Raw genomic sequence first — 23202 nt, forward strand, 5'->3', positions numbered from 1 at the left:
TGTAAAGGAAGACCTTTCTCTCTGTCTCTCTCTCTCTCTCACTGTCCACTCTGCCTGTCAAAAAGAAAAAAAGAAGAAAAAAAAAAGAAATAGTATCACAGAGTAGTTTTTTTCAGATAGAGTTTTTGCCCATTGAGGATGCCTGGGAAGGTTAGCTTTTGCTGGCTGAGAAATGGTTTATGAATTTGAGAGTTTATTTGAGAATGTAGTTATAAGAAACAAATTATTTGGCTTTCTACTTATTGTCTAGCACAGAGATTTTAAGGCCTTTATAATTTCCTGAGTAATAGGTATAGCTCTGATCCTTCATAACACACCCCTTTCTGGCAATAACTGTGAGCTCACTATACAACTTCAGAATGGAGAGAGTTGACCATAAACAGCAAACATGCTTGGGTCTGGCATCTTCAAGTTCTCTTCTAGCTCTAGATGGGATCAGAATTGAACTGTCTGATAATTAGTAGGTGTTGGAGAACTGGGTTGGTATTCAGGAAGCATGACAACTTTGGTGTTAGAAGTGACATCCAAAAAGATTCCGGGGCAGGCACTATGTTGCAGTAATTTAAGCTGTTACCTGCAGCACTCACATCCCTTATGGGTCTCAGTTCAATTCCCAGCCGCCCCATTTCTGATCCAGCTCCCTGCTAATGTGACTTGGAAAGCAGCAGAGGGTGCACCCATGTGGGAGACCTCTAAGTTTAGTCTGAAGTGAATATAGCTATTTTGGGTTACTTTGGACTATTGTTCTAATGGTCTATCTTTCTGCATATTTTATATTTAATTTGTGTCTTTATATTTATGTTACTTTTATAATACTTATTTGAGATCTTGCTGCTGCTGAGTGTGGGCACCAGAACATCATGGAAAAACTCCACCTTGAGACTCTGACCAACACTGCTTGGCACCCAGTGCTTACCTCATCGATGAACATGTACTCCCATTTTGCCACTACTCAAGCTCTGTGGAGCAGTGCCACAGCCACCATAGCCTTCAGAATGAAATTAGAAATGCTAAGGGGCCACTGTCATCACCAAGCCAAAGAATAAAGGTAAGGAGGTAAATAAAGCCACAGAGATTAGAACAAGAATTCATTTTATCTAAGTGGAAGTCAACATTTTACATTTCAGCTTTTTTAAGATTGTCCAGTTTGGATTTTGGCTTCTACCCTTAAAGAAGTTTCAAATTTCATTAACATTATTATAATTTATTAAAGCAGGATGATTTATTTCTAAGGTATTTGTTTCTTTGAAAACTGATAATGCTGAGTGACCTTAAGTAAAATGTTAAACTCACCTTATTCTTGTGATGTAATGGAGCTTACGGGTAGAAGATTACATCTATTTTTAAAAAATGCATTACTGCCTTTTCTGCTTTGACTACTCTCAGTAAGTAAATAGATGTTTTGAGTAAGTCATTTTATTGGCCCCAAGGGCTATTTTTTTTAACTTTTATTTAATGAATATAAATTTCCAAAGTACAGTTTATGGATTACAATGGCTTCCCCCCTATAACGCCCGTCCCACCCGCAACCCTCCCCTTTCCCACCCCCTCTCCCCTTCCATTCACATCAAGATTCATTTTCGATTCTCTTTATATACAGAAGATCAGTTTAGCATACATTAAGTAAATATTTCAACAGTTTGCTCCCACACAGAAACATAAAGTGAAAAATACTGTTTGAGTACTAGTTATAGCATTAAATCTCAATGTACAGCACACTAAGGACAAAGATTCTAAATGAGGATTAAGTGCACAGTGACTGCTGTTGTTGACTTAACAAATTGACACTCTTGTTTATGGCATCTGTAATCACCCTAGGCTCTTGTCATGAGCTTCCAAGGCTATGGAAGCCCCCTGAGTTCACTGACTCTGATCATTTTTAGACAAGGCCATGGTCAAAGTGGAAGTTCTCTCCTCCCTTCAGAGAAAGGTACCTCCTTCTTTGATGACCCGTTCTTTCCACTGGGATCTCACTCGCGGAGATCTTTCATTTAGTTTTTTTTTTTTTTCCCCAGAGTGTCTTGGCTTTCCATGCCTGAAATACTCTCATGGGCATTTCAGCCAGATCCCCATGCCTTAAGGGCTGATTCTCAGGCCAGAGTGCTGTTTAGGACATCTGCCATTCTATGGGTCTACTGTGTATCTCACTTCCCATGTTGGATCATTCTCTCCCTTTTTTATTCTATCAGCTAGTATTTTCAGACACTATTCTTGTTTATATGATCCCTTTTGTTCTTAGTCCTATCATTATGATCAATTGTGAACAGAAATTGATCACTGGGACTAGTGAGATGGCATTGGTACATTCCACCTTGATGGGATTGAATTGGAATCCCCTGGTATGTTTCTAACTCTACCATTTGAGGTAAGTCAGCTTGAGCATGTCCCGAATTGCACATCTCTTCCCTCTCTTATTCCCACTCTTATATTTAACAGCGATCACTTTTCAGTTAAGTTTCAGCACTTAAGAAGAATTATGTATTGATTACAGTATTCAACCAAAAGTATTAAGTAGAACAAACAAAAAAAAATACTAAGAGGGATAACATATTAAGTTGCTCATCAACAGTCAGGGTGAGGGCTGATCAAGTCACTGTTTCTCATAGTGTTCATTTCACTTTAACAAGTTTCCTTTTTGGTGCTCAGTTAGTTGTCACCTATCAAGGAGAACAAGTGGTATTTGTCCCTTTGGGATTGGCTTATTTCACTCAGCATAATGTTTTCCAAATTCCTAACAGGGATCACTTTTCAGTTAAAATTTAAACACCTAAGAATAATTGTGTGTTAATTACAGAGTTCAACCAATGGTACTAGAACGATAAATATTAATAGAAAACCTTTGAGAATTTATTTAAAGGTTATCTTCATTGGTAATCTAAACCTAAAATGTTACGCTCCTGTACATAAAAAATATTCTGCTAAATTTATGGTATAGATCCTTCCAAGTTTTTTTTTTAAGATTATTTATTTGAAAGGCAACAGAGAGACAGGGGCAGAGGCAGAGGCAGAAATAGTGATAGTGATAGAGAGAGAGAGAGAGAGAGAGAGAGAGAGAGAAATCTTCCATCTGCTGGCTCACTCCCCAAATGGCTGCAATGGCTGGAGGGGGGTGGATCTGAAACTAGGAAACAGGAGCTTCTTCCAGGTCTCCCATGTGGGTGCAGGGGCCCAAGCGATGGCAGAGAGCTGGATTGGAAGTCGAACACCCAGGACTCAAACCAGTGCCCATATGGGATGCTGGCACTGCAGGCAATGGTTTAACCTGCTATGCCACAGTGCCAGACCCTCCAAGTTTTTTTTTTTTTTTATCAAGAGTATATGGCCTCAGATGGAATAAGGACATGAGCCTCAGCCATTTTCCCTCATTTCACAAAAGATAAAACTTTGGAATGTATTCCTTGCCCTTGAAACTCAATTGGGTCTCACACATTGCCTTCATACCTGACCCCTTACAGCCACCTGAAAGACCAGTTGCTCTGAACACCTGAAAGATCATTTCCAGGAAATCCCCTCTGCCTGCTGCCCCCTACCCCACCCCCAACCCCAGTCCTCCTAAAATATAAAAAGGTCTGGCCCCTGGGGGTCAGGGCCTTCTGCCACAAGCTCCATCAATGTGCATTCAGGCAGTTGGTCACTCACCTCTATGGATTTATTTTCTCTGAATGAAATCAGTCTGACTGTAAATTTGTACACTGCCTCCTCTCTATTCTGTGCCTTGTTTCCTAACATTTTGGTGCCCCATGTGAGGAGGCACCAATATGCAACTCTTTTCCTAACAGCCTCTGCATATGTGATAAAGTTCCTGTTTAGGGATGGTGCCTCTCAGATTGTAGTTTTTTTTACTTAACTCCTCAAATAAATATAGTTTGTCTCAAGTTTCTAAATTTACAACTATGGTCTCAATTCATGTATTTGCTAATGATATGTATTTTTCTTGCTTAGGTAGTAACCTCCCGGTCTAGTTCTGTTGTATACTAGAAAATCTCAAATCATAATTCAAATATTTGAGGTAAAGTTATCAACATTATTTGCAGGAATTACTTTATTAACTTGTATTCAATGTGGAAATAGTATAGTTCTATTGATTTTATTGCACTTCAAGTAAGGAATGGAAGTGGTACTCAAAAATTTGTTTTTAACCTTTTGGTTATACTCTTTGATCCCTATAATATGATACTTTATGCAGTGCTCAGAAATAGAAAAATATTTGAAAAATCTTAAAATAAAATGCTTATTTGAGGGCAAGCATTGTGGTGCAAAGGCTTAGGCCATATGGGTACTGATTTGAGACTTGGCTGCTTCACTTTTAATCCACATCCCTAATAATATGCCTGGGAAACCAGCATAGGATAACCCAAGTGCTTGGGCCCCTGCCACCAACATGGGTGACTCATGGCTTTAGCCTGGTCCAGCCCCAGCCATTGCAGCCACTTGGGGAGTGAACCAATAGATGGAAGATCTCTCTGTCTCTCCTTCTATCTAGATAAGTCTGTTTTTCAAATAAATAAAATATTTTAAAAATTAAAATACTAATTTTAATGTTTATCTTAAATTCACAAAAATTGATTGCATTTAGTACATAGAAATGATGGTTGAAAATATTTGCATAATGTAAAATGGATAAACCAAGGTAATTGCCACATGCATTCTATCATACACCTATTCTTTACATTGGAGCTATTTAAAATGTAATCTCTTATTTACTTTCTATAGTCAAATGCATTGTCATTAACTACTGTCATCATGATGTATGCCAGACCTCTTCTGAATTTTTTCCAATGCAAATGAAATGTGTTTTCCTTTGACCGATATGTCCTCAAACCCCTCATATGTCTTTATATTTGTTTATTTAAAATATATTCATTTATTTAAAAGGCAGAGTGACATAAAGAGAGGGAGAGACAGAGAGAGAGATATTTCACCTGCTGGTTTACTTCCTAAATGGCCACAATGGCTGAGACCGAACAATGCTGAAGCTAGGAGCCTGAAACACCATCTGGACTTCTAGCATAGGTGCAGGGGCCCAACCACTCTAGTGATTATACAGCATTTCCCCTGGCACATTGACAGGCAGCTGGATTGGAACTGGAACAACTGGGACTTGAACCAGCACTCATATGGCATGCTGGTATCACAGGCAATGGCGTAGCCTATTGTAGTGTAGCACCAGCCTTTGTCTGTATATTTAAAATGGTTTTCTGATACACAGCACAGATTTGGGTGTTGGTTTAAATTTTCCTGTGTGAAATTCTTTTAATTGATGTATTTAGCTGAAGCACATTTGAAGTGGTTATTGATATTGTTGGATTAATATGTACTATGTTTGTAATTAATTGGTATTTGTTTTAGTTATTTTTTAAAAGATTCATTTTTATGGACCCTATATTTATTGTTGTTTGTAATAATGAGTAAAATACACAGCATCTCAAATAGAGAGAAGTTGGAAAATAAAGCAAAGAAGAGATGGGATGGAGGTGAGGGAGGGAGTACTTGGAATACCCGTTTAAATAGGGCACTCAGGGAACATGTGCTTGATTGGAACCTAAAGAAAGGAGGGAGGAAGCAAGCCACGCAGACCCCTGCGGAAGGAAGGAAGCCCAGAGAGGAAGAAGATTCCAATACAATCCCATCAAGGTGGCATGTACCAATGCCATCTCACTAGTCCAAGTGATCAAATTCAGTTCACAATTGATCACACTGATAGGTCTAAGAGTCAAAAGGATCACACAAACAAGACTAGTGTCTGCTAATACTAACTGATAGAATCAAAAAGGGAGAGAATGATCCAACATGGGAAGTGAGATACACAGCAGACTCATACAATAGCAGATGTCCTAAATAGCATTCTGGCCTCAGAATCAGCCCTTAAGGCATTCGGATCTGGCTGAAGAGCCCATGAGAGTATTTTAGGCATGGAAAGCCAAGACACTCTGGGGAAAAAAAAAGAAGAAGACCTAAATGAAAGATCTCCATGAGTGAGATCCCAGTGGAAAGATTTATTTATTTATTTGTAGGTCAGAGTTACACAGAGAGAAGGAGAAGCAGAGAGAGAGGTCTTCCATCTGCTGATTTACTCCCTAATTGGTCGCAATGGCTGGAGCTGCGCTGATCCAAAGCTAGGAGCCAAGAGCTTCTTCTGGGTTTCCCATGTGGATACAGGGGCCCAAGGATTTGGACCATCTTCTACTGCTTTCCCAGGCCACAACAGAGAGCTGGATCAGAAGTGGAGCAGCAGGACTCAAACCAGCATCCTCGTGGGATACTGGCACTGCAGGCTGTGGCTTTACCCACTATACCACAGTGCCAGCTTCTGTGTTAGTTATTTAAAGGAATTTCTTTTTTTTTATTTTTTTTTTTAAATTTTTTTTGACAGGCAGAGTGGACAGTGAGAGAGAGAGACAGAGAGAAAGGTCTTCCTTTGCCGTTGGTTCACCCTCCAATGGCCGCCGCGGCTGGCGTGCTGCAGCCGGCGCACTGCGCTGATCCGATGGCAGGAGCCAGGAACCAGGTGCTTTTCCTGGTCTCCCATGGGGTGCAGGGCCCAAGCACCTGGGCCATCCTCCACTGCACTCCCTGGCCACAGCAGAGAGCTGGCCTGGAAGAGGGGCAACCGGGACAGAATCTGGCACCCCGACCCGGACTAGAACCTGGTGTGCTGGCGCCGCTAGGCGGAGGATTAGCCTAGTGAGCTGCAGTGCCGGCCTATTTAAAGTAGGGGGTGGGAGGGACGGTATGTGGGGAAAGCCATTGTAATCCATAAATCGTACTTTGGAAATTTATATTCATTAAATAAAAGTTAAAAAAAAATAAGAACAGGAAAGGAAGAGGGTGAAGGAAGAAAGGCAGGAGTATGGGTGGTGGTGGGGAAAGCATCATATTCCCAAATCTGTATATATTAAATGCATTAAATTTTATTCCTCAAACAAAATAAATTAAAAATTAAAAAAGAAAAAAAAAGGAATTTCTTTTTTTTTTTATTTTTTAAACTTTTATTTAATGCATATAATTTTCCAAAGTACGACTTATGGATTACAATGGCTTCCCCCCCATACCGTCCCTCCCACACACTACCCTCCCCTTTCCCACTAAAAAAAAGGAATTTCTAATACATTATATTGTCAGGGTTAAAGCAAATGTATGATAATTGCTATAACACAGTTCTCATCAATTTTATCATTAATGTGATATTAATATCAAGGGAATAAATTTAATGTAGTCAATAGATACAATTCCAAGACATGATATTTCTCTTATTCCTCTTTCCTTCTTTTTAATTTTTGAGATAATGTGTTTTTAAATTTATACTCTAGCTGAAGGCTTAATTCTCCACTAAGTAAGGAATTAAATAAGTAAAAATTAAAAGGCGATATTCAGCAGGAATATAGGCAAAATCAAAAGAAAATACATACATTTTGCTCATATACAGTAAATTAGAAAACGATCACATATCTCTAAAACTGTAGTAATATGTCATTCTAACTCATTGTTTTGACAAATATGTAAAACAAATATGGCAAAAGTGTATTTACAGTAATATTGATACATATATATTTCTTTTTTGTTTATTTTTCTTTATTGTTTTTTTCTTCCTTAATTTTAGTTCCTACATATAAGAGAGAATATGTAGGATTTGTCTTTTTGTGTCTGGCTTATTTCACCAAACATGATGCCTTCCAGTTGCATCCATTTTGATGCAAATACTATAATTTCATTATTTTTTATATCTGATTAATATTCTACTGCTTACATACATATATATATCACATTTTCTTTACCCATTCATCTGTTGATGGATACTTGTTTGATTTCATATTTTGAGTATTGTGAACAGTGCTGCTATAAAAATGGTGGTGCAGGTATATCTTTGATAGAATATGTTCATTTCATTTGGGTATATACACAGAAGTGGGATTCTTGGGTCATATGGCAAGTATATGTGTCTAGCTTTTTCAGAAATTTCCATACTGTTTAGTGGCTGCACTAACTTGTATTCCCATGAACAGTGTATAAGATTTCCCTTTTCTCCTTATCTTTGCCAGAACCTATTACATTTTGTCTTTTGGATAACAGCCATTCTGACAGGGTTAAGTGGTATCTCATTATGGTTTCAATTTGCATTTCCCTGATGGGTAGTGACTTGTGCATTTTTTCATATATTTCTTGGCCATTCTTTTTCTTTTGAGAACTGTATGTTGAGGTCCTTTGCTCTTTACTTCCTTGGATTTAAAAAAAATGATTTATTTTTTTGAAAGAGTCATAGAGTGAGAGACAGAAGAGAGACAGAGACAGAGAGAGATCTTGCATCTGCTAATTCACTCCCCACATGGCTACAGTGGATGGGGCTCAACCAGGCCAAATCCAGGAGCTTCTTCCAAGTCTCGCACATGGGTATTAGGGGCCCAAGCACCTAGGCTATCCTCTGCTGCTTTTCTCATGTCGGAAGCAGGGAGTTGGATCATAAGTGAAGCAGCTGGCATATGAACTAGCACCCATATTGGATGCTGACATTACAGGCAGAGGTTTTACCCAATATGCCAAAATGCCGGCCTCTGAATTGTTTTTTTTTTTTTTTTTTTTTATTGTTGAGTTTTTGAGTGCTGATATAGTCTGGATTTTTATGCTTTGTCAAATAAATAGCTTTAAATGTCTTCTTTTCCTTCTGTTGGATGTGTCTTCACTCTATTGGTCATTTTCTTTGCCACGCAGAAAGTTCTGAGTTTGATATAGTTCCATTTCTTTAGTTTTGCTTTTGTTGCCTGTTTTGGAGGTCTTGTCCAAGAAATCTTTCCGTACACCAATGTTGGTATATTTCCACTATAGTTTCTTCCAGTTATAGTCTCAGGTCTTAAATTTAGGTCTTAGGACATTTTGAGTTGATTTTTATATATGGTGTGAGGTGTGAATTTAATTTCATTCTTCTACATACATAAATCCAGTTTGCCAGAACAATTTGTGAAGAGACTATACTTACTCTACTGTATGATCTGAGACTATTATCAAAAATAAGTTTTCTATATGTATGTGGATTAATTTCTGGGTTGTCTATTTTATTTATTTATTTATTTATTTATTTTGAGAGGCAAAGTGGACAATGAGAGAGAGAGACAGAGAGAAAGGTCTTCCTTTTGCTGTTGGTTCACCCCCCCAATGGCTGCTGTGGCCAGCGTACCACACTGATCCAAAGCCAGGAGCCAGGTGCTTCCCCTGGTCTCCCACACAGGTGCAGGGCCCAAGAACTTGGGCTGTCCTCCACTGCACTCCTAGGCCAAGCAGAGAGCTGGACTGGAAGAGGAGCAACTGGGACAGAATCCGGTGCCCCAACCAGGACTAGAACCTGGGGTGCTGGCACCGCAGGCAGAGGATTAGCCTATTGAGCCATGGCACTGGCCAATCTATATGTCACATTTTATGCCAGTAACATGCTGTTTTCATTGCAATACTAGTAATTGTACTATGCATTGAAATCAGGTATTGTGATGCTTCCAGCTTGATTTTTCTTACTTAGGATCACTTTGGCTATTCTAGGTCTTTTGTGATTCCATGTGAATTTTAGGATTGTTTTTTCCTAATTCTATAAGAGAATGTTGTTGATATTTTGATAGGGATTGCATTGAATCTGTAGGTTATTTTAGGTAGTATAGACATTTTATTTTATTTTATTTAAGATTTATTTATTTGAAAGGCAGTTACAGAGGCAGGGGGAGAGAGAGAGGGAGAGAGGGAGAGAGAGAGAGGGAGAGAGGGAGAGAGAGAGAGATAGGTCTACCTTCCACTGGTTTAATCCTTAAATGACTACAATGGTTGGAGCTGGACTGATCCAAAGCTAGGAGACTGGAGCTTCTTCCAGGTATCCCATGTGGGTTCAGGGGTCAAAGCCCTTGGACCACCTTCTACTGCTTTCCCAGGCCATAGCTGAGAGCTGTATCAGAAGTAGAGCAGTTGGGACTCAAACTGCTGCCCAAATAGTGTGCCATCCCTGCAGGTGGTAGTTTTACCCACTATGCCACAGTGCCAGCCCCTATGGACAGTTTAATGATAATCATTCTTCCAATCCATGAGCAAGGGATATCTTTCCATTTCATGGGGGTCCTTGTTGATTTCTTTCATCACTGTTTGATAACTTTCATTGCAGAGATCTTTTACTTCCTTGGTTAAATTTATTCATAAATATTTAATTTTTTGGTGGCCATTGTGAATGGGATTCTTTTTCTTGATTTCTCTTTCAGTGAATTCATCATAGCATATGAAAAATCTACAGCATTTTGTATATTTATTTTGTAACCTGCAATTTCACTGAATTGGTTTATCTATTCTAACAGCTTTTTGGTGGAGTGTATGTTTTCCATGTGCAATATCATGTCATCTACAAGAATAATTTGACTTACCTTTTTCCAATTTTGACACTCTTTCTTTCTTCCTACTCCCTAATTGCTCTTGCTAAAACTTCCAGTATTATTTTGAATAAGAGTGGTGAAACTGGACACCTTTGTCGTGTTTCAGATCTGAGAGAAAACACTTTCAGTGTTTTCCCATTCAGCATGATATTGGCTGTTGGTTTGGTATATAAAACCTTTATAATTTTGAGTATGTTTCTTCTCTATCTGATTTATGGAGGGTTTTTATCATGAAAGTGTATTGAATCTTATCAAATGCTCTCTCTGCATCTATTGAGATGACCATGTCATTTTTATTCCTCATTATATTGATGTGATTTATGATACTTATTGATTTGCAAATGTTGAACCACCCTTGCATTTCTAGGATAAATTCCACTTGATCATCATATATGATCTTTTTGATATTGTTTATATTTGACTTGCTTATATTTTTTCCTGTGGCTATTAAAGTATGTTCCTTTTACCTAACAACCCAACCAGCCAGCTCTTCTCAATATAAGAGTCCTTGACTTTAATGAGATCATATTGAATGATTTTTTTATTTAATGTATGCATTTTTACATAGATACAACTTTAGGAATACAGTGGTTCTTTCCCCCGTGCCCCCCACTCCACTCCCTTCCCACCTCCCATTCTCTTTTCCATCTCCTTCTTCATTATAGATTATTTTTAGTATGACTTTATATATAGAAGAGGGCAAATTGTTAAAATCTTTGGCTTGCTTATATTTTGTTGAGAATCTTTGCATCTATGTTCATTCAGGATTTAGGTCTGTAGATTTCTTTTTGTGTTGTATCATTGGTTTTGGTATCAGATTGATGCTAGCCTCATAAAAAGAGTGGCTGAGTTCCATCCTCTTCAGGATTTTGGAATAGTTTAAAAATTATTTGAATGAATTCAGCAGTAAAGCTATCAGGTCTTAGACTTCTCCTTGATGGAAGACTTTGGCTACTGTGTCAATCTCATTGCTTATTATGGGTTTGTTTAGATTGTCTATATTTTCTTGATTTAATCTTGGTAGGTTATATGTATCCAGAAATTTATCCATTTCTTCAAGGTTTTCCAGCTTCCCAGCATAACTCTAATGGGCTTTCTGTGCAGAGCCTCAGCTGCCAAATAAGTCCTAAGACTCCTCACTTTCTGACAGTGTTGACACCTGTGGAGAAAAATGAGAACTTCCTGATCTGCTGAACCAGCTTGAGGTCCTGTCTTGGAAGTGTTATTCCTATGGGAATCTTCCAATATCAACTGTGGCTACTGCCTTGCTGCTATCCAGGGCAGGAACATCTCCCCACTGCCAGATGGATTTAAATTCACTGCCCACTTTCCTAGTCCCATTGCAGCAGGGGCTGTGTCTCTTTCTCAAGAGTCAGGTGCGGCAGGCAGAATCCATGTCACTTAACAGCCAACTATCCTAGGCTACCATTTCCTCAGCAGTTAGCGCTGCCACTGGTGGTGTGATCTATAAAAGTCTTGATAAAGGCCGGCACCGCGGCTCACTAAGCTAATCCTCCGCCTTGTGGCGCCTGCACACCGGGTTCTAGTCCCGGTCGGGGCGCCAGATTCTGTCCCGGTTGCCCCTCTTCCAGGCCAGCTCTCTGCTATGGCCCGGGAGTGCAGTGGAGGATGGCCCAAGTGCTTGGGCCCTGCACCCCCATGGGAGGCCAGGATAAGTACCTGGCTCCTGCCATTGGATCAGGCATCGGCCGCAGCGCATCAGCTGCGGTGCCATTGGAGGGTGAACCAGCAGCAAAAAGGAAGACCTTTCTCTCTGTCTCTCTCTCACTGTCCACTCTGCCTGTAAAAAAAAAAAAAAAAAAAAAAAAGTCTTGATATTACTTTTATGTCATCCTTTAAGTACTGGAAGAGATTTGGAAAATGTTTAGTCATCTTGTCTGCTACTTATAAAATCTGACTTATGTTGGCCTTTTCTTCAACTGATTTTCTTTCCCTTGAGTAGAACTAAATTTTTTCTTTCTTTACATGAATAGTGATTCTGAATTTTATCATCAATATTGTAAACCATGTGTTGCAGACATTGTGGATACTCATATTCTTCAGAAAAATTATTTCTATTTTACAAGGCAGTTAGTTGGGTGAATTTAAATTCTAAAGTGTATTCCTTACAATGGTCACTAGGTAACTCTATTTCTTTCAGCTTCTAGTGACTGCTTTTTTATTGCTTTTTTTTTTTATCTGAAGTGTCCCATATAGTGTACTGTAGTGTTTTATATCCAAATTTAGGGACTTAAATTCTTTGATTTTCTTTATTCCAGGGCCTATTTTCCTTTTCTCCCATTCTTTGGTTGTCTTTGTAGCCTGAAATTTCTACCAAAACACCCTAATTAAAGCTGTAACTTTGACTCCCTTGATCTATGTGTAAATAGGAAAGTGTCCTCTGGTAAAATGCACAAAATGAATGAGTTTCTCTTCTGTCAGTTCCCTCAGTTCAGCATCTGCCTTTTATTGTGATGCACTCCAATTCCCAAATGGTTGTGCTACAAACTGTGAATTTTATAATTTTTTTTCTTTCATGGGTTCATCTTGTTGAATACTTTGTCATGAACATGATACTTTTGAGTTGTTTCTGTTATAAAATTTTCTCTACACTGTACTATTGATTTAAATAGTTGCCAGTTTGATTTTTTCCTCTGCATGTCAGGTCCTTCTTGAATAGGAATAATTTATGTAAAATGGAAATAGAACTAGTCAGATTTAGTTCAATTTAAAAACATTTTGGGTTGGCGCCATGGCTCACTAGGCTAATCCTCTGCCTGCAGCACCGGCACTCTGGGTTCTAGTCCCGGTTGGGGTTCCAGTTCTGTCCTGGTTGCTCCTCTTCCAGTCCAGCTCTCTGCTGTGGCCCAGGAAGGCAGTGGAGGATGGCCCAAGTCCTTGGGACCTGCACCTGCATGGGAGACCAGGAGGAGGCACCTGGCTCTTGGCTTCAGATTGGTGCAGTGTGCCAGCCGTGGTGGCTATTTGGGGGGTGAACCAACAGAAGGAAGACCTTTCTCTCTCTCTCTCTCTCTCTCTAACTCTGTCAAAAAAATTTTTGAATTTCTCAAATATATTACATGGAACAATATGTTCCCTTGAAATTTTAATTTGTGTTTCTCATTTATTTGTCCCTCTGTATTCACCTTTTTTATACTTTAAATAGTGTCTTTCTGGACTATGCACATTTTCCAATTATTTTGCCAACTCTATTTTCTTTTCTTAAGATTTATTTATAAAGTCAGAGTTACACAGAGAAGAAGAGGCAGAGAAAGAGAGAGAGAGCGAGAGAGAGAGAGAGGTCTTCCATCTGATGGTTCACTCCTCAATTGGCCACAATGGCAAGAGCTGCACCGATCTGAAGCCAGGAGCCATGGGTCTCCCATGCAGGTGCAGGGCCCCAAGAACTTGGGCCATCTTCTATTGCTTTCCCAGGGCATAGCAGAAGCTGGATCAGAAGCAGGCACCTATATGGGAAGCTGGCACTGAAAGTGGTGGCTTTACCTACTATGCTACAGTTCCGGCCCTGCCAATTATTTTTTCAATATTTTTTATATTTCAAAATGTTTGCCAATTATTTTTTTCATATGATTGGTCATTTTTTGCTATTAGGAAGGTAACTTTTCTGTGGTGTAACTTTTTTCTTTTAACATTGTTTTGCATTTCTTTAATTTTGTCATAAGGAGTATGGATATTTATATATTCAGATTTCTCAACTTGGGCTTAGATAGCTTCTGAATATTGAGTTTCAGTTAGAATGGACTTTTCAACTGCTGGTGCTGTGGCATAGTTAATTAAGTCACAGCCTATAGTGCCAACATCCCATTCAAGTCCTGACTGCTCCACTTCTAATCTAGCTCCCCACTAATGTGCCTGGGAAAGCAGTGGAGGATGGCCCAAAGTCCTTGGGACCCTACACTCATGTGGGAGACCCAGAAGAAGCTCCTGTCTTGCCTGGTCCAGCCCCAGCCATTGTGGCCGTTTGAGGAGTGAAGCAGTAGATGGAAAATATCTTACTTCCTCTATGTCTCTCCTTCTCTCTCTCCCTCTCTCTCTGCCTTTCAAATAAATAAATAATAAATTGTGGGGAGCAGCTCGGACTAGACTAAGTTACTGGAATTAAGACTTATTCTATGCATCTGCTCTCCTCTGTGGGGAGCAGCTCGGACTAGACTAAGTTACTGGAATTAAGACTTATTCTATGCATCTGCTCTCCTACAATATGGCGCTGGGAGAGGAGAAAACAGCTTCTACCCAGCTGCCTCCAGTTCAACCAATAAACTGTAGGACTTGCTCCTGATTGGAGAGCAGCGTACTCGGCGTGTGGGCAGCCGAGTTAGGATTGGCGGAGGAGGACTATAAAGGAGGAGAGAGACGGCATGCACCAGGAACATCTATGGGGAACATCTAAGGGAACCCGTGCAGCCCCCGAGAGAGCCGGCCGGCGGTGTGCCGCTCCCCTGCGGAAGTGGGGAATGCGGCCAGGGGGAACTGCCCTTCCACGGAGGTGGAAGGGATAGTAGCCAACCCGGGAAGAACCAGCAGCAAACCCAGGGAGGGCCGAGCAGATGAAAGAACAGCGCAGGGTCCTGTGTTGCTCCTCCACGAAGAGGGGGAGCGACAATAAATAAATAAATAAATAAATAAATCTTTTTTAACAGACTTAATTCACTTTGTTTTCTTGTGTAAAATCCTATTTTGTAGCCATATCTGGAGCCTGGGTCCTCTGCACAAATACTCTGGTGTGAGTCTTCATAAGATGGTCCATGCTTTCCTGATAGGGAGACTTGGTGAATACATTCTTTTTCCAGAGGTTGGGGATCAGATTGCTGTAGGTCTTGGGGATAGCATAGAAGGTGCCCTTTGTGGCCCAGGGTAGCAGTGCACCCACTGGCTGAAGTGTGGCAGCCACCAATGCCAGCTATCATCAGCAACTTCTTGGGGACACAGTGAAGACAATTCCAGTGCTTCTAGGAGCAAGAATTGAGGCACAATAGCACAGAGACACATCATCTGGTCACCTTGCAAGGCACAGTGTGAGGTTTGCCTATCTTGTTTCCCCAATAGCACCTCCACATGGGCAAAATGGACAGCTTAGCAAGGATGATGGCCCCTCAGATGGTGGTGGCTATTTCCTTGGAGCACTTCACACTCAGGCTGACATGACCATTGTGTTCTTCAATGGCAACAAATGCCTTGAACCTGCTTCACTGCCAATCTATGCCTGCTTCTGCACGGACGTGATCTTCAAAATCTCACTGAGGGATGTCCCCAGGGAAACATCAAAGATCTCGGACTCCTTGATGGGCAAGGAGAAGAGATATATCTCCTACAAGGATTTGATCTTCATGTTCTTAAACAGGTGGCCAAGCCTGGTGACAGGCTCTATGAGTTCCATAACCTTGGCTGTGGACCTGGCCCTGGCTTTACCACAGCCCTGGATGCCACTGCCAAAACCTCAGCAGAAACTGCAATGGCCTTCCATTCCAGGGTCCTCAGGGCCTCCAGACCCTCCTGCATCAGCATCATCCCACCATTTGGTATCCTCTCAGAGAAGAAGGAAACATATCTTAAAATAAAGAATGGACTTGTCCTACTCAACATTATAAGTCAAACCCCACACACATTTTCAAGCTGTTACACACTTGGTGTGAAATTCATCTTTAATTTTGTTCTGTATCTTTTTTCCACACCATTTATTGAAAGGTCCATAGGGCCACCCCATAGACTTGCAGTGACATCTATCTGTGAGGGTGAACTGTTCTAAGTAATGTTTTTTTCTGGCTGTCTCAGAATATTAGGTGGTAGTAAATTAACTTATGGTTAGGGAACCACCGACTTACAGCCTCTGCATTCAAAACGTGTATCAAATCTGTTTTTCTCAGGGTGGTAGAATGTCCTTTACTAGAACATGGGTAGAGTTTGTGACAGGAGAACAAAATAGGCACTGAATGAAACAGTGACACAATTAATCTGTAATTACATTTGCTTGGCCAGAATCACCTGGCCCTGCCTTGGTTTCTCCAGACTAGGGGAGGATAGGTTATTCTCCCACATGAAACACTATTGAGATGAGTGGGAAATGGTCACTGCATATTAGAACTCCTCTTTCCGACATGTATATCTCAACTTCATCCCATACCCAGGAGACAATCTTCAGGGCTCATTTATTCATCACTTTGTACTGATATTCAGGATCTCTGAATGATTCCAGAAACGTAGATCATGTCAAGATGTGGCTTCTTTTTACTGATAGACTCATGTCCCTAGCAAGCAAGTTATCTGTTTTAGCCCTACTCAGAGTGTAGGTGTTAAGCACACTATACCCAGCTGTATTGATTTATTGGGAATTTTCTGTACCTATTGTCATTCTGAAATCCTGAAAATGTCAGGGTTTCTAGAAATATGGGGAAAGTAGTCTTTGCAGAGTGTGGGGAAGAAGAGAGTTTTTTATTTAAAAACTCCATACATGCTGATAACCATTCCTCCTGGAAGACTAAGCATGAGAATCTGTTCCCAAGCTGTGGTCCTGCTTAACAGACATGTTCCTCTCCTGCATCTGCAGGTAAATAATACAATAAAATTTTTCCATCATCCATGCTGAGAGTTCTTCAAACACAGAAAAAGAAGAGAGAATATAAATGGCTAATCAAAACCACTCAGCTTATTACTCCATTTAGTCAGTGAGTAATTTTTTTTTTTTTTACTAAATGTTTCCCCACTTTTAAAAATGCCTATTTGGTTATTTTCTTCTACTTGAAAGAAAAAGTGACAGTGGAAGTGAGAAGATTGTCCATCTACTGGTTCATTCTCCAACTGCTTGCAACTGTTAGGGCTGGCCAGGCTGAAGCCAAAAACCTGAAACTCCATCAAGGTCTCTCAAGTGTGTTATTCTTAAGTGTGTAAGGACCCCAAGCACTTGAGTTTTCCTCTGCTGATTTCCAGGATACATTAGCAAGAAGCTGTGTTGGAAGCAAAGTAGCCAAGAGTTAAACTGGCACTGCTATGGGTTTGATTCAGGCATCCCAAACACTGGTGTACCATAGTACACCACCCCATTTAGAGAAAACACTAAAGATTGTAGGACTACATGATTGAAAATGGGGAAATATATTGGTGTCAGCTATTATGTTAATTTATCAAGAGAAAAAATTTTTAGTCATAAATAAATACATTTAACTGATATGTTAAAATCATAGGCCACTAGGACAGGAAGAAACTTCATTGCTTTTGCATGAGCATTACAAACAAACATATATGTTCAATTGATGTGTTTTTTTCTCATTCCAGTTGTCCAGTGGATGATTTGGTTGTGAAAAATCAGGAGTGTCAAGACATGAATCTGAGGCAAGATGTACTGTTGTTGAACAATCCAATCATCCTTTTCTTTATCTTCATCCTTTTTACATATAATGCTGTATATTTTTCTTAAATATATATCTAAGGTTAAATGTCATTATAGCCACATTATTTGACATTTTATTACAAGAAGTGGCCATATATGTCTCTAGAAGCATCTTTTGTTTTAAAATTTATTCTCTGTATTGTGGGATGTCAAACCAACGTAGCCATCTTTCTTACATTTTTGCATATCTTTTTCTTGTACTTCATCAGCTTTTTATATATTTGAGTTAAATTTTTTTCTTTTATACAAAATATGTTGTTTCATATTATTTGTTATTTTAAACTCATCTGACTTCTTTTGCCTTTAAAGACTTAAATAATTAAAAAATTATTTGAGAGGTAGAATTACATAGAGAGGGAGAGACAGAGAGAAAGGCCTTTCATCCATAGGTTCACTCCCCAGATGGCTGCAACAGCTGGAGCTGAACCAATCCAAAGCCAGGATCCAGGGTTTCTTATGGGTCTTTCAGGTGGGTGCAGGGGCCCAAACACTTGGGCCATCTTCTACTGCTTTCCCAGGCCATAGCTAAGAGCTGGATTGGAAGAGGGACAGCCAGGACTAGAATCAGTGCTCACAGGGGATGCTGGTCTTACAGGCAGAGGCATACCTGACTACACCACAGAGCCAGCCTTATCCCTTGCCTTTAAAACAGAGTGACAGAGCGAGGGATGTGAAGAATAAGGTTTCTGACAAAGCACTTTTAGTGAAGTATTTTCTTCCTAGAACACAGAACGTGACCACAGGATCTGACTAAGGATATTTTATGGCCTTCTAACAAGAGCACTGAGCCTTTGTTGGAATGTTGGCTTCACAAGGACATGCAGCTGCTTTCCCAGATAGGCTTACCTAATATGTCTTGCAAAACATGTTTCAGAGAAACCTTAGAGTTATTTGAACATGCACATATGCTGTTGTAATCCTTATCGATAAGGAAAAGATGCTGGGTTGGCCTGGCGGCACTTTTGGGAGGAAAAGTTTCCATGTCCTGTCTCTCACTTGCACACCCCAACATCTTGTGCCCAAACAGGAACACTTAGCATAAAATGCAAGGGATGGCTCACCTTGCATAGCAATGGTTACAGATGCATCATTCATCTCTTTGAGATTTGGGTGAGTCACTAAGATGGGGAACTCCCTGTCCCCAGTGCAACAGAAACATAAGGATGAACTGCTTTATCTTCTTAAGAATGTGTGGCAGTCTATCAGAAAAGGTAATCGGACACTTGCTGCAAAAAAAAAAATCAATAGTTGCTGCCCTTGGTACCCTGATGGAAGCACTTTAAAAGTAACTGACAGAAAATCAATCAAAAGTTACACTCTATTCCAGTTTTCCATGTGTGGTATCTCTGCTGGGATGCCAGTAGTAAGGTTACAAACCTCTTGGCAGCTCTCCCTGGCCAAGAGAGTCAGTCAATGGGCTTGTCCCTACTGCCTGAAGATGAGACCTCTGTGCTTTCCATGCCTACTGATGTAACAGTGGTGTCTGAGTCCCCTTCAGTTGTGTCAGTGGTACAAGGTATGTTTCAGGAAGCCAAGGAGCAAGGAGAATTACCAATGTTAACTGTCCTGTTGTTATATCTCAAAATGTGTCTCCCTGGCTTGAGCATCTTCCCTATGTTTACAGAGTTAAAAAAAAGAGCTTGACAGAGTATAGGATGCAAAGTTCTTATACAGTGGGCATATTGCAGGGAGTTGGAGGAGGATATGAGATCTTTGAGATGGTGCCATGGGATTGGAAAACTCTAGTTAAAATTTTGGTTACCCCATCCCAATACACTGTTTGGGTTGGAGAATATAAAGAAGTGGCTTTTGTACAAGCCATAGATAACTTAAATAATAATGTCCTCATCATTTTGGAGTAGTTGTTAGGAGAGAAAGCATATTCATATCTTGGTCAACAAGTTGTTTATCCTTGAAAGGAAACCCATGTGTAAATTTCTAGCATTGCATTAAAAGCTTGAAAAAAGATTCCTGATATTAAAGACCCTTCCGTTTCCTTTTCTGCAGTCCATCAATGGCCAACTGAGGGCTGTACGTCCTTTGTGGATAGGCTAGAAAAAGCTATGGAACATCAGGTAGATAATCAAGAAGTGAAAAAATATTACTAAAACAAATGGCTTATGAAAGCAAATCAGAATTGGTGTCTCCAAAGCTGAATCTACTATGGCAGAAATTTCAGTAGGGAATGAAACTTACAATACTAATGTACTGGCTGCTGCCCTTAAACATTCTGATTTAAAAAAAAATGCTTTGGATGTGGGGAATTAAGGTCATTTTTAAAATGAACTGTCAGCCTGTAAAAGCAGAAGAATATGGCCACTCCTTGGGCCCCTGCACCCTTGTGGGAGACCCAGAAGAAGCTCCTGACTCCTGGCTTCCTATATGTGCAGCTCCGGCTGTTGTAGTCAACCGGGGAATGAACCATCAGATGGAAGACTTCTCTCCCTCTCTCTCTCTCTGCCTCTCCTCTCTGTATAAAACTTTCAAAAATAAATAAATAAATAAATAAATCGCAGGCAGAGCCTGCCCAGGCGGCGCTGCCAACTGGACCCAGGTGCTAGCTAGAGGCAGTGGCCGGCCTCAGGAGCGCACCTGCTGGCATCCCCGGGCCGCACAGACATTCTCTGAGGGAAGCTGGAGCCCCTGGCAGCGTCCCCAGCTCCCCGGCTTGCAGGCTTGCCAGCTCGCATGTGCGCCGTCCAGGATTCCCTGCACTGTCGCTCCCCATCTTCATGGAGGAACGACACTAAACCCTGCGCTGTTCTTTTGTCTGCTCGGCCCTTCCCGGGTTTGCTGCTGGTTCTTCCTGGGTTGGCTGCCGTCCTTCCACCTCCGTGGAAGTGCGGTTCCCCCTGCCACTTTCCCCACTTCCGCAGGGGAGCGGCACACCACCGGCCAGCTCTCTCGGGGGCTGCTCAGATGTTCCTCAGGTGTTCCTGGTGCATGTTGTCTCTCTCCTCCTTTATAGTCCTCTTCCACCAATCCCAACTCTGCTACCCACACGCCAAGTACGCTGCTCTCCTCCAATCAGGAGCAGGATCAGCTCCTGCAGGTCATCCTGCAGGCCCCCCTTGGCTTCCCTCTGCCATTCGCCCACAGAGCCTGCCGGACCCCTGGCTCCAGGAGGCTACCCAGCCGGCGCTGCCAACTGGCCCCAGGTGCTAGCCAGAGGCAGCAGCTGGCCTCAGGAGCACACCTGCGGGCATCCCTGGGCCACACAAACATTTCTCTGAGGGAAGCTGGAGCCCCCGGCAGCGTCCTACTCTGGCTCCCCAGCTCCCCCGGCTTGGCTCAGTTCGCACTTGAGCCATCCAGGATTCCCTGCCCTAAGGGCTTGTAGGGTGGGGCCATTCCTGGGGGCTGCTTCTGGGACACACCCACTCCTGAAACCACTGGGGCAGTCCACGCGAGATGAGACAGCGGCCGGCCTCAGGAGCGTGCCTGGGTGCGTCCCTGAATTCTTTCTTGTGCCAAGACCAGAAGCCTGCATTTCTCTGGTAACAAAAGTAATGGGGGAAAATGGTGATGTAGGAAGTGCCTGGGGTGCGTGTCGCACAAAGAATTTCCTTGTGGTCATGCAGTGAGTAAAGCAAGATTTATTTAAATGAGAAACCTCTTGCCACAGCAGCCATAAGTGTTAGGAAAATGATGCAGTGTTATCTATGGAGCAATCTACAGGCTGAAAACATCCTAGGCCCTAGCTCCTCCCCCGGCCATTACTAGAAGCCAGGTGGCCTCATGGCCTAACCACTGGTGTCAAGTTCCACTCTCATCCTAATGGGATTCACTGCTCCTGCTTCCCTGCCTGCCCTCCAGCTAAGTTTTAAAAGGAGCTGTTCCTGAACTTGTGGTTCTCTGCTCTGTCTTGCTCCCTTCTCTCCTCTCCTCTCTCCCTCTCAGCTCCTCTCATCTTCTCTCTCTCGCTCTCTCCTCTTTCTCTTTCTCTCCATCTCCTGGCCTCTGTCTCTCACATTCTCCTTCTCCCTCTTTTCCTTCCTTGCTCCTTCCCTCTGGCCTGCTGCGTTTTAGCCAATAAACCCTTTCCCTTACTCCAGTGTTTGGTGTGTTTTGTGGCGACCTTACAATAAGGGAATCTCCACAAAAAGGAGACCTGAAAAATGGAGTGGAGTTTTTTAACTGCAATTTGGATGAGCAGAATAATCACAGCTAACAATCAGTCAGAGGCTGAGGACAAAATCCTGTCTAGCTTGCTCTTGTTAAAACAAACATCCAGCTGAATAGTAGGATAGGCAAATTCTTTCTATTCTCATGATAAAACTAGAAGCTCAGAAGGGTGGGATCATTGCTTCCTCCTTATTCTGATGCTAAAGCTAGAAACTGCTAATAGGTTCTGGGGAGGAGCAAGCATCTTGTCCACTCTTACAAGGACTCCCCATTAGTCTTTACACCAGCACCCCTGCATTACAACCTCTTTATAAACCCCCAATCACCCTCCTCCAACAGCATGGTAGTCCTAATGAAGGCATCCTACCTTCCCCTCATCTTGTGAGTAATATTTGCAGAAGAGTTTCAGAAGCCTACTGAAAAAAGGAGATGATTTGGAAGGGCAGGCTTTTGACCCAGCTGACAGAGAACCCTCACCCCAACTGAGGCAGAAAGCACCTCCCACCTGACACCCTGAACTCCCCTGACTGGCTGATGGGACCTTGCTCAGAACAAAGCCTGAAAATCTGCATAATTATCAATTTTTTATTTTATTTATTTTGACAGGCAGAGGAGTGGACAGTGAGAGAGAGAGACAGAGAGAAAGGTCTTCCTTTGCCTTTGGTTCACCCTCCAATGGCCACCCTGGCCAGCGCGCTGCATCCGGCACATCGAGCTGATCTGAAGGCAGGAGCCAGGTGCTTCTCCTGGTCTCCCATGGGGTGCAGGGCCCAAGCACTTGGGCCATCCTCCACTGCACTCCCAGGCCATAGCAGAGAGCTGGCCTGGAAGAGGAGCAACCGGGACAGAATCTGGCACCCCGACTGGGACTAGAACCTGGTGTGCTGGCACCACTAGGTAGAGGATTAGCCTATTGAGCCATGGCTCTAGAAATAATTATCGATTGAATAGACTCATTGTTTTATTTCAAGCCTGGTGCTCCAGTTACCCCTGTCCCTTTAAACATCCTCTGTGCTGCATGGTTTGGTAGCAAAAGGCTTCTTTGGATTGGGAGGACTTTCTTTCCCCAAGACTGCAGCTGCCTTCTGGAAATACACCCTTTCCTCTGGCCAGCACTCAGCTATGGCGAATTGAAACGGTGAGCATCAAGAGCCGGATTATATGTCTGGAAACAACACTGGTGAGCTAGCCCAGAAGTCTGCAATGTATTGTTGTTGTTGTTTAAAGATTTTATTTATTTATTGGAAAGTCAGAGTTACACAGAGAGGAGAGGCAGAG

The 23202-nt window shown here is 41.7% G+C and overlaps 1 long non-coding RNA gene and 1 pseudogene across 1 annotated transcript in view; one reads left to right on the forward strand and one right to left on the reverse strand.

Moving 5' to 3' along the window:
• Positions 1-18046, forward strand: part of LOC149123274 (uncharacterized) — a 33058-nt gene extending 15012 nt beyond the window's left edge. Inside the window, exons 4-5 of the long non-coding RNA XR_016217717.1 lie at positions 826-1048; positions 17685-18046. This is a non-coding gene — a long non-coding RNA (uncharacterized LOC149123274). The remainder of the gene's footprint in view (positions 1-825; positions 1049-17684) is intronic.
• On the reverse strand, positions 15088-15792 carry LOC149123275 (small ribosomal subunit protein uS5 pseudogene; annotated as a pseudogene).
• Positions 18047-23202: the final 5156 nt, after the last annotated feature.

The sequence above is a fragment of the Oryctolagus cuniculus genome, chromosome 12, assembly GCF_051225735.1.
Source record: "Oryctolagus cuniculus isolate XC-2025 breed Fujian yellow rabbit chromosome 12, ASM5122573v1, whole genome shotgun sequence".
Classification (NCBI taxonomy): Eukaryota; Metazoa; Chordata; class Mammalia; order Lagomorpha; family Leporidae; genus Oryctolagus; species Oryctolagus cuniculus.